Source organism: Panthera uncia, chromosome D2 (genome assembly GCF_023721935.1).
Source record: "Panthera uncia isolate 11264 chromosome D2, Puncia_PCG_1.0, whole genome shotgun sequence".
In the NCBI taxonomy this organism is placed as follows: Eukaryota; Metazoa; Chordata; class Mammalia; order Carnivora; family Felidae; genus Panthera; species Panthera uncia.
The window spans coordinates 44,748,577-44,767,295 of NC_064818.1; the positions used below are offsets into that span (position 1 = coordinate 44,748,577).

The 18,719-nt window shown below is 44.0% G+C and overlaps 1 pseudogene; it reads left to right on the plus strand.

Moving 5' to 3' along the window:
- The first annotated feature begins 7,315 nt into the window (after positions 1-7,315).
- Positions 7,316-7,436, plus strand: LOC125933596 (uncharacterized; annotated as a pseudogene).
- Positions 7,437-18,719: the final 11,283 nt, after the last annotated feature.

Here is an 18,719-nt window from a genome sequence, read left to right on the forward strand (position 1 = left end):
GGCAGGAATGAGGACAAGGCACCTCACCTGGTGGCTCCATCCAGCCGTAGCTGCTAGGGGAAGTTGGTGATATTCCCCACCAGGATTTTAGGTGGATGGATTTTGCCACAGATGCAGTTAACAATGCTGGTTATGGATGATGTCAATGACTCACTGTGCACCAGGTGCCATGGATCCTCTCCTTGTTTTCCTCACAACTGCCCACGAAGAGGGGTATTGCTACGGCCCTATTGTATGGATGAGAAAGCTGAGGCCTCAGGAGGGAAGTGACAGGAGGGTCAGGAAGCTAATGAGGGACAGAAGCAGGACTCCAACTGAGGCTTTTGGATCCAGAGCAGAGGCTCACAGCCGTGATGCTGCTCATTGGCCTTTTCACTTAACATTTTAATTTTTTTTTTTTAACGTTTATTTATTTTTGAGACAGAGAGAGACAGAGCATGAACGGGGGAGGGGCAGAGAGAGAGAGGGAGACACAGAATCTGAAACAGGCTCCAGGCTCTGAGCGGTCAGCACAGAGCCTGACACGGGGCTCGAACTCGCATACCGTGAGATCGTGACCTGAGCCGAAGTCGGACGCTTAACCGACTGAGCCACCCAGGCGCCCCTTCACTTAACATTTTAAATCAAGCACTTCCTCATGGCATTCGAATAACATCTGAAATGACATATTAATGACGGTATATAAAGTTATTTTAAAGGCCCCCCCCAAGCAGAACCCTTCTGTGTTTGCTTTGCTTCTGCTTTTATGTTCCCACATCATTACATTATTTGAAAAAAGGATTTGAGGCAGACCTATATTTTTCTGAATATTGGGTTATTTCCTTAGGACAGATCCACAGAAGGGTACATAAAATACTATAATTTAGGGTTTTCTGCAAGAAATCTCTGGATGGGAAAGACAATCAATTCCCATGAGTGAGAGTCAAATCCACCCTCAGTCAGAGCAATCATTTGCACATTTTGTAGCTCTCCAGAAACACCGAGCTGTACTTCTGCACAGGACCTAGCTACAATCAGCTATAACGAAATTGCCCGCAAATTTTCCCTCAAAACTTGAAGTGAACCTGTGGCTGAGGCTTGAGAAATCAAATGTGCTCCCTGCGCAGAGACCTCAGTGGGCGTGAGCCAAAAGGAGAAGTGGCCAAGCCTCCCTCTGCTTCTTCCGCTTGCGTCAGAATCAGGCCGGCCCCTGCAACGGCTCCGTGCTGGCAGCTTGCCAGGGGAGGGGGCGGTGTGAGCCACAGTTTCTGCTGGTAATTGGTGGTGGGGATGGTGGCACCTCTCGTAAGGGGCAAAGCTTGCCCCTGGGCCGGCACATCGGCACAGCCATGATGCTCCGGAATCTCACGACTGCCCCATGAGCCCAGGGAGATAGATCAGCAGTCCCTTTTTAGAAATGTGGCTGAAGGCACAGAGGAGTGGCCTGCCCTGTCAGCCCTGCTGTTTCTCAGCATTTGCTTCCCCATCTTAGGACAAGTCCCAGTGACCTGTGTGATGAGTTCTGTAGCCCCCAGGGACCACGCTGGTCCTGGAGCGTGGGAGGAGGGGGTCTTTCTTTCCATTTTCTCCCAATCTCTTATGTGATGTGATGGTAAGTTCAGCCAGACTGTGAGACAGCGGTGTTCTGGTAAATGCCTAACAACCAGCTCTCAAAAATGTGTTTGTCCTGTCTTTCTATCTGTTTGTCTATCATTTCAGTTTATTACAAATTTTACCAATATAAAGTATGTGTAGCACATGATTTACAAATAACTACAGAGCATACGATTCTTGATTACAGAGTCCATCTGGCCAATTAATTCTTATGGGATGCTTTTATTACTTTTTGCTAAACTTTTGAGTCTGTAGCCAAACTAGAGTCTCAACTTCCTTTTAATGTTTTTAAGTTCATTTATTTATTTTGAGAGAAAGACAGAGCAAAGGAGGGACAGAGAGAGGGGGAGAGAATCCCAAGCAGGCTCTGAGCTGTCAGCACGGAGCCCGACGCCAGGCTCGATCTTACAAACCGCAAGATTGTGATCTGTGCTGAAATCAAGATTCGGACACCTAACTGACTGAGCCACCCAGGCACCCCTAGAGTTTCAAGTTAACCATGATTTGACAAACAGAGTTGCCCTATGATTCACAGTGCTTTACCCAACAATTTATGGTCATTAAGTCTGATATGTAATTTACTGGTAAACTCTTTCTCAGATTATACTCATTAAGCTGAAACCATTTCCAGCTTCTGTGCTCCATATGTCAGAACTTTCCTTAGCTGTGTAATGGCTTGAGTGACTATGTTGAATGAGATACTTGTTTGCAAACACCAGAAAAATATTTCTTCAATTTTGTGCTTTTCACAACGTAATGACTATAATGTAATGTAATGTAATGTACATCATAGTGTAATGACCATAGACACAGCCCAATTTAATCTGCATTATTAACAATTTCCCCACCACGTTCCATTTAAAATTTTTTTTTAATGTTTATTTATTTTTGAGAGAGAGAGAGAGAGAGAGAGAGAATGAGAGGGCACATGCACAAGTGGGGGAGGGGCAGACAGAGAGAGAGAGACACACAGAATCTGAAGCAGGCTCCATGCTCTGAGCTGTCAGCACAGAGCCTGATGCGGGGCTTGAACCCACGAACCTGAGATCATGACCTGAGCTGAAGTCGGACGCTTAATTGACTGAGCCACCTGGATGCTCCCCGCCCCCACAACTTTCTTAAATTTAATCAGTAAAATAACAAATCAAGTCCCTGTTTGTAGTATTTTTCCAGTTTCCATGGTGTAAATTCTCCCACGGTGGCCAGTTTTAAAATACCAACCACACAGCACATTATTATACAGTGTTTCCACCACACAGATACAATAACCACAGCAGCACAAGAGCAAAGTGTAATGAAATGAGTAGATTTTGAGTATTTATTACCTTTTATTTAATATACTTTATTGAATCATTATTATTTAATGAAAAGTTTTATATAATCTAACTTTAAGGTGTTAATGACTCAGGAGTACTTTTTTTTTTTTAATTTTTTTTTTTAACGTTTATTTATTTTTGAGACAGAGAGAGACAAAGCATGAACAGGGGAGGGTCAGAGAGAGAGGGAGACACAGAATCTGAAACGGGCTCCGGGTTCTGAGCTGTCAGCACAGAGCCCGATGCGGGGCTCGAACTCACAGACCGTGAGATCATGACCTGAGCCGAAGTCGGCCTCTTAACCGACTGAGCCACCCAGGCGCCCCTCAGGAGTACTTTTCTGCTCTCAGGGTCAATCACGTTTCTTGACTCTACCGTGAAGATGGACAAAACCGTACTATTGTCAATGCTGTTTGTTAGCTTTCGAGCTTTTAGGGCCAACCTAGCGGCAAAGCAAGTCAGAGACTTGTAGTTAGCGAACACAAAGATTTTCAACCATGATGAATAGGAAGACAATTATATAACAAGCATAAATAAGAAGAATGGAGAGGGAGAATAACTGGTCTGTTTCTTTACCTTCCATAGCAGCCAGTGCTGTGTTAATTTAGTGCATAGAGGAGTGAGCATGCCATGAAATTCATGAAGGCAACTGCCGGAGGGACATATAAAAATATGATGAACAAAGTTGGAAAGGCGGCGGCTAGAAGAAGAAAATAAAAATATAATATGAATCAGGGAGGCGTATGAGAGAGGAAGAAGACAATAGGGGAAGCGTGCTAATTGTCTTGTTTTTCACTTCTGAATGTCTATAGGCGCTGTCTAAAATTAATCCTAAAATAAAAGTGTGAGCTAAAGTTGTAATGGTATAACCACGAGAAGATCTACAAGAAATCACTCTGAGCGATTATTTGGGCAAAGCTGAACTTGATCACAGGCAAAAGAGAAGCCAGCGTTTGGTTCTTAGAAGCTGAATTTGGCTTTCATGTTCAGGTATAATTTTGTAAGTGAAAAAAAAAAAAAACCCCCACAACGATATAAGTAACTTCTGTTTCCTCAGCCTGGAAGTGTATATACTTTGCAGGAATCTTTTTTTACTGTGTATTTTGCTTTCGACCACATATGCAAATACCCTGAAAGGCCCGCACTCACATTTCATCTTGAATTCCACCTCCCTTGGCTCTCCAGCTCCCCGCGGCCAGCCAGGGGAATTCTGGAGTTACACTGGGGACTGGTCACATTTTGTGCCTGTTTGCACCACAGATATTCACCATGTGCTAAACATTGCACTTTTCCAGATGGTACATTCTTTTTTTAAAATGTCTGTTTATTTGTTTTGAGAGAGAGAGATCATAGGCACGCGAGCAGTGGAAGGGCAGAGAGAGAGGGAGAGAGAGAGAACGCCCGATCTGGAGCTCGATCTTGACGAACCGAACTGTGAGATCGTGACCTGAGCCGAAATCAAGAGTTGAGCTCCCACCAGGCACCCCAACATTCTTATTATTTAATCCCTATTACCCTAAATTTATGTATAATGGAGTGGGAGGCCCAGGCAGATTAGACATCTTACTCAGAGTCCTACAGCTTAGTGGCTTAAGTTGGCAAGTTCCTGTTCTCTGCAGCAAAGGATTGAAATAGTTAAACCAATATTGGCCAGGGCATCACCCCCTTCTCCTCCCACCAACCTCGCCCAGGAAATGCCCCCAAGCAGAACTCTGTTGACAAGTGTAGGGTGCCCTACCTACACTTTACACTCTTATTCTATTTACTTCTCATTAAGGCAAAATCTGTATGAAACAGCTGCATTTTCTTCATTTTCAGATGGGGCAACAGTCTCAGTGTAGTTAAATAATGTGCCTGAGATCACCGTTCCTGCCTGCTCCCCGCCACTCTCCTCCCAGCAGCCTGTGACCAGTCCTTCCCTCTGTCAGGCCTCATGCCTGCTGGGAACGGTGCTCCCGGGAGGGCGGGTGTCACGGCCCCACAGCCTCATCCCCGAGCACAAGGGCTTTGGGTCTCCGATGGGGTCTATGGCAGCCCTGCTTCTGTTGATGTTCAAAGCTCACATTGACCTCCTGCTCTGTTTCTGCAGGGCGTGTCCGGGAGCCACGCCTGAGCGGAGGCCCATGGGGGCCACAGGCCAGCTGGCAAAGTGGTTACTGAAGCATGAAGCCGGCACCTGCAGTGCCTCTGCTGCTTCCCTGTCCCCAAAGGCCACTGTCCAGAGTGGGTTGTACAAAGGCACCGAGGCCCCCAGGATGGCTGTGGAGGACCTGGGCTCTACCCTGTGACAAAGGATGCGGGACCCAAAGAACAGCCTTGGGACACGGAGAAAGGCTCCTCCCTTCCTTCCCATCATCTCGGTGCATCTTGGCGGGAGTTGGGAGGGAGGCTCCTCCACAGAGGCATCTAACCTTGACCAAGCTTCTGAGAACGGAAGCTAGGCCACTCTGCTCTTTTGGCTCCACTCTGCCGCTCTGCATAGTGATCCTAACCTCACTTAGCTCTTTCCGGACCCTCTAACCCCAGCCTCCCAGGCCTTTGGCTCCCTCTCCCCTCCTCCAGGGTCAAACATGGCAGCATCTCGTTCAAAGCACCTGCATTCCTTTCTGTCTCCTTTGGCTCCAGGAGAGGATGTACTTAGCTGCCTTGCAGCGATCGCTGTAAGGTGACCTCTTTGGGGCATGAGCATCTGGCTGGGTCCGAGCTGTAAGGATGCAGGATCAGACAGCCTTCCCTGCACCCATCCCACTCTAGCCTCCCATGTGGCTGCAGCCCAGACAGCCAGGTTTTCCCAGGGTGAGCCACCAGTGATAGTTCTGACTGGGGGACTGACCCATAGTGACCCACAGTGACCTAATCACAGTCAACTCCAGATCCCATCCGGGCCACATTTGGTTGGTCCTGGTGTTCACTGATTCAAAAGGAGGTGTGAGGGTTCGGGAACATCTGTCTCTGGGAGGCTGACCTCACGTGAGAGATGGTATTCAGGAGCCATGCACGGCTCTGTTCCACCATGGATGCTGTGGACCAGGGAAGGAGCCGGCGAGAGTCCCGCAGGTGGAATGATACAGACGGCAGGAAGCAGGGACAAGAGGAATGCCACATCCTGCTTGCTCTGGCAAAGCCAGCCACTCACTTTCTGTACCTCCGGCCAAGAGCCTACCCAGTGAGGCATGTAGAGGAAGCGACCAGGCTCCTGCATGGTGGGGCTGAGGACACACCTCCCATCCAGGCCTTACTTCACTAAGGACAAGGGAGAAAAGTCTGCCTCCAGAAACCGTGTCTCTGTTCTCTGACCCTGGCCTTCCTCCAAGAGGTCAAAGGCATGGTGGCACCACTGCCAGGGGGTGGCTGTCCTCATTCGGTATTTGCCCAGGGAATCAGTTCTGGTTCACAGCCAGACCTCAGAGGGTGCGTAGCGAGTCCCTGGGTGCCACTTTCCCTCCCTCACCTTCCTGGTGACGGGCCGGGAGAGCCGCACGCAGCGCTGTCCAGACCCCCCCGCCCTGCCTGCCCTGGGAACACGGCCTCACACACATTCCCACCTGACCCCTGGATGTCTCTGCCTTGCTGCCCACTGCTTCCTGGCCTGGCCCTCTCTTAGCCAGCTCCCAGTATGCCCATCCTCTCCGTGGGACAGACCGTCTTCAAGGAGCTTGATGCGCCAAGGTAAATTCTTCTCGGGACCTCCCTGTGGGCAAATTCTCTGTACCCAGTAAGGGTCCATTGTGGCCCAGGAAAAGCAGCCCTTCCTGGATTAGGTAGAATTTTGGAAGGACCACCATTTCGACCCTCCTCCCCTGTGGCCGTGCCACACCATCATTGTGCTGCCAGCCGTGTCCAAGATTCAGTCTGGGCCTGCCGCGGTTGTTCTGGATGCCACACCAATACAGTGTGTGCTCCTCTCCTCCTCCGTCCCCTCCCCTTCCTTCCTCCTCACTCCCAGTCCAGAGGCTGCAGCAGTGGTTGACCTAATGTGATGACCGGAGGGCAGTCACTCCTTGCACGGCTTGGCCACGGGCACTGGTGAAATGAATGCATGCTTTACTTTTGTTTCTCCTGGTTTCCCCAGACTGCGGGCAGCCTCTGGGACCCCACGCCCCATGGCTCAGCTCTGTCTGCTCTTGGAATCCTAGCTCTTCCCGTCGGCCCCTCCTTGGGCTCTCACTCGAGGTCTGTGTCCCTGCCTCGAGCCTGCCACCTCCTTGGGACAGACCTGTGTTGTGGCCACCTCTCCAGAGCTATGTCCCCATTGGTAGCTGCCAGCTGCTCTGTGAACCCTTTTATTTTTTTCTTTAGCATGTGTTTAATTTTTTTTTTTTTTTGCATGTAAACAATGGATTCATTTGGCTTCTATTTAGTTGTGAGAAATGATCAAATTTTATTTTTTTCTTCTATTTCTATCCACTGCTTCTCGGCTTTTTTGGCTAAGATCGAGTGTAGTATCTGTTCTTATATTTGTATCCAGTTGTCTAACTCACTTATTAGTAGTTCGTCTTTCTCCACTGATGTGAGATGTCACCTTTGAGGACACTAAATTTGCGCGTGTAATTGAGGCTTTTTCTGGATCTTCTGTTCCACTGTTTTCTCTATTTACCCATGAGAACGATGTTTCCATGATAGAAGATTTAGAGTATATTTTGATTTGTGGTATACCTAGCCTTCCCTTCTTCCTTGCTTTCTTTTTCTTCTAAAAAAGTTTTATTATGGAAAATATTTGAATATACACAAATAAAATAATATAATGAACCCATGCACCCATGGTTCAACGTCAACCTTGATCGACATTTTGCCGTTTTTGGTTCATTTATATCTTATTGCTTCCTTAATTATTTTTATAGTTTTTTAATGTAAAATTTTATGCGTGTATATTTTTATGTATATTTGCAAAATGCTCTACTTTTGTAGCTCATACCTCTATCAAAACATAAAATATTCCCATCACTTCCAAAAGTTCCTTTGTGCCTCTTTCCAGTCAGTATCTCATTCCCAGAGGCAACCAATGCTCTGATCTTTTTTTTTTTAACATAGGCTATTTTTCATATAAATAGGATCACAGAATATATGTACTTTTTGTGTGCCGCTCCATTCAGTCGGTAATGTCTGTGAGATTCATCCGTATTGAAGGGTGTGTCGATAGCAGACCTTTTCATTGTTGAACAGAATTCTATTGTACAAATATACCATGATTTGTTTACTCTTTATCCAGTTGGTGGACATTTGGGTTGTTTCTGGGTTTTAGCTATCATACATAAAGCTGTTATGAATATTCATGCATGGTTTTATGTGGACATGTGTTTTTACTTATCTTGGATAGGTAGGTAGGAATGCATTGCTGGGTCACATAAGTGTATGTTTAACTTTATAAAATACTGTTAAACTGTTAACAAAATTAGTTGTATTATTGTACATTCCTACCAGCATTCCTGTTCCTCCAAATCCTCTCTATCTGGTGTTATTAATCTTTTTTAGCCATTGTAGTGGGTGTGCTGAGGCATCTCAGTGTGATTTTAATTTCCACTTACCTGATAAGTAATAATATTGAGCACCTTTTGGCCATTTGTATATATTTGTGTGTGTGTGTGTATGTATGTGCATATATATATATATATTTGTGTATATACATGCATATATGTATATATTTTATATATTACACATTTTTTGGTTGTATAAGTCTTTTTTACATTTTTTTTATTGGGTTGTATATTTTTTAATTATTGATTTGTTGGAGTTCTTTATATGTTCTGGATCCTTCCTTGGTCAGATATATGCTTTGTGAATATTTTATCCCAGCCTATGACTTGCCTTTTCATTTGCTAATAATACCTTTGGATTAGAAGAAGTTTTTAATTTTGAGCCACCTGGGTGGCTCAGTTAGTTAAGTTTCTGACTCTTGATTTCAGCTCAGGTCATGATCTCATGGTTCGTGAGTTTAAGCCTCTCATCGGGCTCTGCACTGACAGTATGGAGCCTGCTTGGGATTCTCTCTCTCCCTCTCTCTCTGTCCCTCCCCTGGTCTTGTTCTCTCTCCCTCTCTCTCTCTTCCCTCTCTCAAAATAAGTAAACTAAAAAAAAAAAAATAGAAAATTTTAATTTTGATGAAGTCTAATTTCTCAATCTTTTCTTTTATGGTTACTGTTTTCTGTGACCTGTCCAAGAAACCTTTTCTTACTCCCAGGGCCCATAGATATTTTTTAATGTTTTCTCTAAGGAGCATTATAGCATTAGCTCTTTCAGTCTAAGAAATCTTGTGTTTTGTTTGTTTTTGTTTCTTTTGTTTCTCTTCCTCCCTTCTTTCCTTCCTTCCTTCCTTCCTTCCTTCCTTCCTTCCTTCCTTCCTTCCTCTCTTCCTTCCTCTCTTTCTTTCTTTCTTTCTTTCTTTCTTTCTTTCTTTTTCTCTCTCATATATGTTGTGAGGCAGGAGTCAAGAATGATGTATTTTCATCATGGATATCCAGGTTGTTCCAGCACCCCTTCTTGAAAAAGCTCTGTTTCCCATGCATCTTTTTTCAAAACATCCCCTCACCTTCCTTACTGCCAGAAACCACACTCCATTCCCCTGCTAAGCCTGCTCCTCACTGATATCCTCTCTCTGGTCTCATGAGATCTCCCCCAAAGCCGAGCCTCTTTAGGGAAGACCAAATTTCTGTCAACACCACATCCGTGGTGGCAGAGCATAAAGGCACTCAGTGTTAAAGTGAACTTTCGGCTGTTTATTCCTACTTCCCTAAAATAAAACCGTTTGGGCATGACAGGTGTGTGGCTGTGCATGGTGTGTGTGATGTCTGTGAATTTCCCAAAGACAGACCGAATCTTATCACCCCCCAGGCATCTTGCACAGTATCAGGCATATGGCGGTGTTGAGGAGACAGCTGTGAGATAAATGGAAGTGGAGATCGTAAGAGATTTTGACTAGTGTCTTACTGAAGATCACATCCTTAGTGACGCCTATATCTTCTCCTCCACCAAAAACATATGAGCTAAACCTAAAGGACTTGTTCTTGGGTTTAAAGCTCCATGAGGAAGACATTCTTCTCTATTATTTGTGCCTGCAGAACCCAGCTTAGGACTCGGTCCTGGGAAATCATCATGCTGGTTGAAGTGGGTTGGATGGCCCAAGTTTGACCAAATGACAGCTTCTGGTTCTTTATCTTCTCAGTGGGCTCCTGCTGAGTGTCGTGTCAAAATGCCCACGTGGAGTTGTCAGTTCTACCTTCCAGCTGCTTTTGCCAATTAAAAAATGTATTTGGCCATCTGTAGCATTCCGGTGGCCTGTCCCTCTCCACGTCTCCTCCTGTCACCGACAGCATTCATCATTACTCCTTCAGGCTCCAGGTGTCTGGTGGAATTATTTCCCAGTTACACCAGAACTCATGTTCTCCACCTCTAAGAAAGTACGGCCTGCTGGTTGCATTCCCTCTCTTTTTCTGCAATTTATCCTAATCCTCACAGGGAATGTGAAGGTTTCAGGATGTGGCTTTCTCTTTAGGTTTAAGAAAATGTCCCATTGCTGTATAAACAGCCTTCCTTCTTCTTGATTCCAATTTCATGTAAAAAATGCATGATAATAACAACATGGGACAGTCGTTTATGATGAATTAAGCGAAAAACAAAATTCCCAACATGTAATGAAGCAGAATTTATGGCATGATTTTAAATTTAAGAAAGAAATTAAGATGAAAGAAATATATTTTGGTAAACAGGAAAAAATGAAATGTTATTCTCACATGGGTTATTGATTTGCGGGTTATGGTATTTAGGATATTAATGATTATCATTTTATTCCGTATTCTTTATGCTTTTTTTTGCATCGTGTATAAAATTAACATGATTGGGGCGCCTGGGTGGCGCAGTCGGTTGAGCGTCCGACTTCAGCCAGGTCACGATCTCGCGGTCCGTGAGTTCGAGCCCCGCGTCGGGCTCTGGGCTGATGGCTCGGAGCCTGGAGCCTGTTTCCGATTCTGTGTCTCCCTCTCTCTCTGTCCCTCCCCCGTTCATGCTCTGTCTCTCTCTGTCCCAAAAAATAAAATAAACGTTGAAAAAAAAAAAATTAAAAAAAAAAAATTAACATGATTTATTTTAAAAGTCAGGAAAATATTATCAACCTTTTTGTTTATTGTCCTCAGTGTAGATCATAAGCTCTCTGAAGAGAGTATGGTAGAGACTGATAGCCTACCAAAATGTATGCTCTCCTAATAACAGGATTAAGGCTGGCACATGGCTGAATTGTACTTCCCAGCCTTCCTCGCCATTAGCTGTGGCCATGAAATTACAATGGAATTCGAGCCCAAGTGGGCATGCCATTTACAGGCTGGGCTTTTGTGAGCGGAGATGTGCTTTGTCCATTCGCCCTCCTGTTTTGCTGATTGGGTGCAGATGACAACAAGACTTTAAAGGACCAAGTTCTGGACCATTGTGTTCCAGAACCACAATCTGAAGGAGAACCACCCTCCCACTTGAATAAGTGTTGTAGGAAATAACCTCAACAGAAGCTTCCCTTACTCACCTGTTTCTCCAGAGTCTAACTGGGATCTGGCACAGAATAGATGCTCAGTGTGTTTGCTGATTAGAACTGAGCATTGACTTTCCTGGTATCTTGGTCGCAAAGCTATAAATAAAATATGGATCCTTAACTTGCCACAAGTTTGTTATTACTCAGAGTTAATAAACCACTATGTCACGTAAAATGGGAGAAGCTTGCAACAGTATGTTTCTATTTACTCAGTCATCTTTTGTGGGATTGCTGCCATATATTTCATGCATGTACAGAATACACTCCAAAGTACAGTGTTACATTTTTTTGTTGTTATAAACGGTCCTAATGTTTTAAAGAAATTAAGACAAGAAAAAGTAAATCGTTTGATTATATTTGCCATTACCAGTACTCTTCTTTGCTTTCTGTAGATCCACATTTCCATCTGGTGTCTTTTCCCTTAGGCTCCAAAACCTCCTTTAGAATATCTTGTAGGGGCATCTGGGGGGCTCAGTCGGTTAAGGGTCCAACTTCAGCTCAAGTCATGATCTCACAGTGGGTGAGTTCGAGACCCACACCACGCTCTCTGCTGTCAGCACAGAGCCTACTTTGGATCCCCTGTCCCCTGTCTTTCTGCCTCTCCCTTGCTGTGTCTCTCTCAAAAATAAAATAACCAGTAAAAAAAAAAAAAAAAAAAAAAAGAGAATTTCTTGTAGTACAAGTCTTCTGGAGATGAGTGATTTGGGGTGTCAGTAATCTGAAAATAACTTTATTTTATCCTCATCTTTTCGAGGATTTTATTAACTTGAGTTATGAGTTAATAATTGCTATTCTTTTAACATGCTAGAGATATTTTTCCATTGTCTTATGACTCCCATTTTTTTTCTGACAAAACATCTGCCTGAAGTGGTGTTCCCCCATATGGAATACTATTTTTCTCTGTTTTTAAAGATAATCTTTTTTTTTTTTTTTCAGTAGGCTCCATGCCCAACATGGAGCCCAATGTGGGGCTTGAACTCAAGATCTGGAGATCAAGACCTGAGTTGAGATCAAGAGTTGGATGCTTAACTGACCAAGCCACCCAGGCACCCCAAAATAATTTTTTGTTTTTCATCATTAGAAGTCTGACTACGACATGCCTAAAGGTGGTTTTCTTTCCGCTTTGTCATGCTTGGGGTTTACTAAGCCTATTGTACCTGCAATTTGTTTCTTTTCAATAAACTTGGGACATTTCAAACATTATTTCTTCACATATTTTTTCTACTCTCTTCTCTCCCTTCTTTCCCTCTGGGACTTCAGTTACACATATATTATACTATTTAATATTATCCCAAAGGCAACTGAGTGCATTTTTATTTTTCTTCAATCTTTTCTCCTCTCTCTTTCAAATCGAATCATTTCTATAGATTGGTCTTAAATTTCATTAATTTTTTTTGCAACCATTATTCTGCTGTTGGCCCAAATTTTCATTTCAAATATACTTTCTGGTTCTAAAATTTCCATTTTTTGTCCTTCTGTTATTTTATTTTATTATTTAACACATACAGTGTTATATTAGTTTCATGTGTACAAGATAGTGATTCAGTTATTCCTTACAATACCCAGTGCTCATCAGGACGAGTGCACTCCTTCATCCTCTCTATTCTTCCCGTCCTCTTGCCCACCTCCACTCTGGTAACTAGCAGTTTCTTCTTTATAGTTAAGAGTCTGCTTCTTGGGGGCACCTGGATGGCTCAGTCCATTAAGCTTCCGACCTCGGCTCAGGTCATGATCTCCTGGTTCGTGAGCTCCAGACCCACGTCAGCCTCTGTGCACACAGCTCAGAGCCTGGAACCTGCTTCAGATTCTGTGTCTCCCTCTCTCTCTGCCCCTCCCCCACTCATGCTCTCCCTCTCTCAAAAATAAATAAAAACATTTAAAAAGTTTAAAAAATAAGAGTCTGTTTCTTGGCTTGTCTCTCTCTCTCTTTTCTTTTGCTTGCTTGTTTTGTTTCTTAAATTCCATATATGAGTGAAATCATATATTTGTCTTTCTCTGACTAACTTATTTCACTTAGTGTTATAATGTCTAGCTTCATAGACGTCATTGCAAATCGCAAGATTTCATTCATTGTTATGTGTCATAGACTCTGGGTCCGGAGTTCCCTCTTGTCCAGCAAGAGAGCGGATGCAGGATTAAAATGCGAGAGAGGCTAATGTCTGGGAGGAGACAAGAGCCCTGAGTAAAGGTCCTTGCTCCATTTTTTTTTTATTTTTTTTTATTTTATTTTATTTTTTATTTTATGGACAGAGAGAGACAGAGCATGAACTGGGGAGGGGCAGAGAGAGAGGGAGACACAGAATCGGAAACAGGCTCCAGGCTCCGAGCCATCAGCCCAGAGCCTGACGCGGGGCTCGAACTCACGGACCGCGAGATCGTGACCTGGCTGAGGTCGGACGCTTAACCAACTGCGCCACCCAGGCGCCCCTCCTTGCTCCATTTTTATTAGGATCAGAAGGCTTACAAGCATGATGGACGTGTACAAAGAGACAATGATACCGTGAACATTAATTCACAGGCGTGAGGGAAAGGGGGTTTTGAAGATATGCAGTGTTAGGGGTTTGGGTCAATACAAAACAAAGTCCTGGTGCTGGGCAGATGTTTGTTTACAGCACACATGAAGCACCAAGTCTGCTTAACTTAGCTAGCTTAGGGGACAAGACAGACAGAGCAGGCTACCTCGGGGTCAACAAAGCACCTTTCTTTTGCTAATTAGCCCCACTCTGGGCAACTTCACCCTGCTGCAGTCAAAAGCCCTGTTTACTGTTTACCTATTTTGGTCCTTCCTTCCTGTGAAAGCAGCTTTCTGCTATTGTACTAAGTTGGGGGGCGTTTCCGCCCTGAATACCTAATCTTCTTTACCTCATTTTTGATGTTTTCATCCTGAGGCCTCTCTGTTCGTATATCTTTGTCCTATACTGGGGGCCTTTGCCCTGATTACCTAATCTAGTTTACCTAATCTTGGATGTGTTCATCCTGTGGCTTTCTATTTCTTTATGCCTTGTTAACCTATTGGTGCAACCTCTGGGAATTCCTAGCTATTCCCCACAGTTATGGCTGAATGACATTTCATTGTATATATATACCACATCTTCTTTATCCATTCGTCTCTTGATGAATACTTGGGCTGCTTCCATAATTTGGCTATTGTCAATAATGCTGCTATACATATAGGGGTATATGCATCCCTTTGAATTAGTGTTTTTGTATTTTTTGGTTAAATAGCCAGTAGCGTGATTATTGGATCCAGGCTATTTTTAACGTTTTGAGGACTCTCCATGCTTTTCCACAGTGGCTGTTCCTGTTTGCATTCCCACCAATAGTTCAAGAAAGTTCCTTTTTCTCCACATCCTCGCCAACAGTTGCTGTTTATTGTGTTTTTGATTTTAGTTATTCTGATAAGCATGAGGTGATAGCTCATTATAGTTTTGATGTGTATTTCCCTGATGATGAGGAATGTTGAGCACCTCTCATGTGTCTGTTGGCCATATGAATGTCTTCTTTGGAGAAATGTCTGTTCATTTTTCTGTCCATTTTTAATTGGATTATTTGTTTTTTGGGTCTTGATTTGTATAAGTTCTTTACATATTTTGGATAGTAACATTTTATTGGATATGTCATTTGCAAATATCTCCTTCCATGCAGTAGGTTGCCTTTTAGTTTTGTTGATTGCTTCCTTTGCTGTGTAGAAGCTCCTAACAGTTTATTTTTACTTTTATTTCCCTTGCCTCAGGAGACATACCTAGAAAAATGTTGCTATGGCCAATGCCAGAAACCTTACTGCCTGTGCTCTCTTTAAGGATGTTTTTTAATGTTTATTTATTTATTTTGAGAGTGAGAGGAAGAGCCAGGGTGGGGCAGAGAGAGAGAGAGAGAGAGAGAGAGAGAGAGAGAGAATCCAAAGCAGGCTCCATGGTCTCAGTGCAGAGCCTGACGTGGGGCTTGAACTCATGAACCATGAGATCATGACCTGAGGCAAAACCAAGAGGTGGGCGCTTAACCTTCTCTTCAAGGATTTTTATGGTTTCCTGCCACACATTTAGGTCTTTCATCCATTTTGAATTTATTTCTGTGTATAGTGATAGTGGAAGAAAGTGGTCCAGTTTCATTCTTTCGTATGTAGCTGACCAGCGTTCTCAATGCCATTTGTGGAAGAGACTCTTTTTTTCCACTGGATATTCTTCATTGCAATCTTCTTATATTTTCCATTTATATGCTGAAATGTCCTACCTCGCAATTATTATGACTATCTTTTCCTTTAAGTCCTTGAATATATTTCTAATAGCTGCTTTAAAGTCCTGGGGTGATACTTGCAACATTAGGTTCATCTTGGGGACTGTTCCTATTGATGGTTATTTTTCTCGTTATAGGTCACATTTTTCTGTTTCTCCAGATTTCTACTAATTGTAGCTGTATGCCAGAGAATGTGGATGCTACATTGAAGGGATGCTGCATTATGTTTTCTTCCATCAAAGCATCATGAGTTTTGCTCTAGTTGGCAGTTCATTTACTGGAATATCTTTTTGGTTCTGCCAGGCTTGCTTGTATTATTTGTTTGGGATTTTCTATTTCTTTCTTTTTCTCTTTCTTTTTTTCTTTTCTTTTCTTTTCTTTTTTTAGAGAGAGAGAGAATGCAAGCAGGGGAGAGGAGCAGAGGGAGAGAGAGAGAATTTTAGGCAGGCTCCATGCTTAGTGCAGAGCCAGATGCGGGGCTCATCTCACAACTGTGAGATCATGACCTGAGCCGAAGTCAAGAGTCAGATGCAGGGGCTCCTGGGTGGCTCAGTCGGTTGAGCGTCCGACTTCGGCTCAGGTCATGATCTCGCGGTCCGTGGGTTCGAGCCCCGCGTCGGGCTCTGTGCTGACAGCTCAGAGCCTGGAGCCTGTTTCAGATTCTGTGTCTCCCTCTTTCTCTGACCCTCCCCTGTTCATGCTCTCTCTCTGTCTCAAAAATAAATAAATGTTAAAGAAAATTAAAAAAAAAAAAAGAGTCAGATGCTTAACCGATTGAACCACTCAGAGTCCCCAGGGATTTTCTGTTTCAGTTTTGAGCTTGTTCCTAGTTCATGGCTCCTACTCTTGTGTGCAGTTTTTACTTTTCTGTGTGGCCTTTCTGGCGTATAAGATGAATTCTCAAAATGTGCAGTGAAGTCTTTTCAGTCTGGATGGGATGTAACTAACATTCATAGCACTGCCCAGTCTCTGTTATCTCCATTTAGTTCTCAGCGCTGAGGCAGGTGATCTCTGCTAGGTCTTTTGGAGTCTTACCCCACACATGCATGGGCAAGCCTTGGCCAAGGACACACACAATGAGTTCCCACAAAACACATTCTTCTTAGGATTCTGCCCTGAAAATTCTAGTTCCTTTCCTCTTACACATTTTCAGTCCAGGGAGATTACTGCCCCTGGGCCTCCACTTTCCTGCACCTTATCAGAAAGTAGCCATAGGAAGAAAGCCAGGACAACTGTGGGGCTCCCCTGGGTTTCTCTCCCTTCAAGGATCATAGTGTTAGTCAGCCTGCTATTCAATACATGAAAACCGTTGTCTTACATATTTAGAGTTACTTTCAATGGGAGGATATGTTCTGTAACAGTTATGTTGTCATAAATGGAAGCAGAAGTATAATTGCTATTTTTGGACATTTAAAAAAATCACAGAATCTCACATTTCCCTTCAATGAAAATACACATCTACATGAGCCGTTCATAGCTGCCCTGGCTGCCCCAGTGTCTGAGCACGGACAGGTTTCTCAATAATAACAACTCATTCTTGTGTAGCTCTTTCTAGTGTTTCAAGACCCACTTGCAAATGTTACTTGATTTGTTCCTTAGCACATCACAGTAGCTTCATGCCACAAATAAGAAACGACGTAAAGATATTCATTGTCTTTGTATACCTGATATTTTCACCTGAGATTTTCAACCCAGGAGCCCAGCCTCTGGCAACCTATCATCTTTAGTTGCCAAAAGCAGGTCTTTCCCTTGGGAAGAGTCTTGTCCCAGCTGCCAAGAAGATGAATGTTTCTTTGCCCATAATGGTGCATACTATATAGCATCACAGATGTTGGAAATAGTAGAACCATTGATTTTAATTTGTCACTTAAAAAAAAGTGGAGCCCATTCTGGCCCGACAAGATGATTCTTGTGCTGCTGCACACACTGTTGAGTGTCTCAGGGTGACCCAAGGTGTCCTGCCTGTGGTTCCATGCTTCCAGCTTCCACCGTAGCTTTCTGGGTACCCGTGGATGGGAGAAGAAATGAAAGCTCGAGCAAGGATGCTAGGACCTCTCCGTCCTGCTGGGGAAGGGGCCTGGGGTCAGCGGGGACATGATGCCTGGGTCTGCAGCTGGACACGTCTCCTATTTTGCCTGCTGTCTACTGGCAACTTTTCACTGGCAAGAGTGGAGGCTTCGTTATAACTGTGTTTTTGTTTTTGGACCAATCCCAGGGCTTTTTTGCCTCCCCAGCAAAGGATGTTGTCTCTTGCTCATAGTTACATATAAACGGTCAGTTGGGTTGTGAACTGAACACGGTGACGAGCTAGCTGATGCTACACGGGGGTGTTATGAAAAGACAATGTGAAATGGCTCAGCCTAATAGACGTACAGGAAAGGGAACTTTTTCTTTTCTTTTTTAAGTTTATTTATTTATTTTGAGAAAGAGAGAACACGAGCAGAGGAGGGGCAGAAAGAGAAGGAGAGAGAGAGAGCTCCAAGTGGGCACCACGCTGTCAGGGCAGAGCCTGACGTCGGGGGGGGGGGGGGGCGGGTGCTCGAACCCATGAACCGAGAGAGCACGGCCTGAGCCAAAATCAAGAGTTGGACCCACGCACCCCAAGGAAAGAGAGTGTTGATGCTGAGTTTCAGAGAACTTCATCCTATTATTTAAAATTGTATTTCAAAAAAAAAAATAAATAAAACAAAATAAACTTTTCTTTCATCATCATTAGTGTCACCCACAGTTGACCATCCGACCTTGGAGGACTCCCTGGATCAGTGGTAAAACTCAGGGCTTAGGATGGGGAAGGAAGAAATCCATGTGAGGAGCTCTCTCCGGGCCTGACAGAGAGGAGACTGATGAACCCAGGCACTGTCCATGGCTGCACTTTAGACACCTTTGTAACCAAATTCACCTAAACACCATTATTATCTGTATCTTACCAAAGGCTCAGAGAGGATAGGTGGGATCAAGAAACAACGGGAAAGTGCAGCCGAATAACACAAGGCTAAATTCTGTATCCACTATTCACTAGCTGTGCCTCTTTGTGCTTGGCCGTGGCCAGCACTGCTTGACCTCTG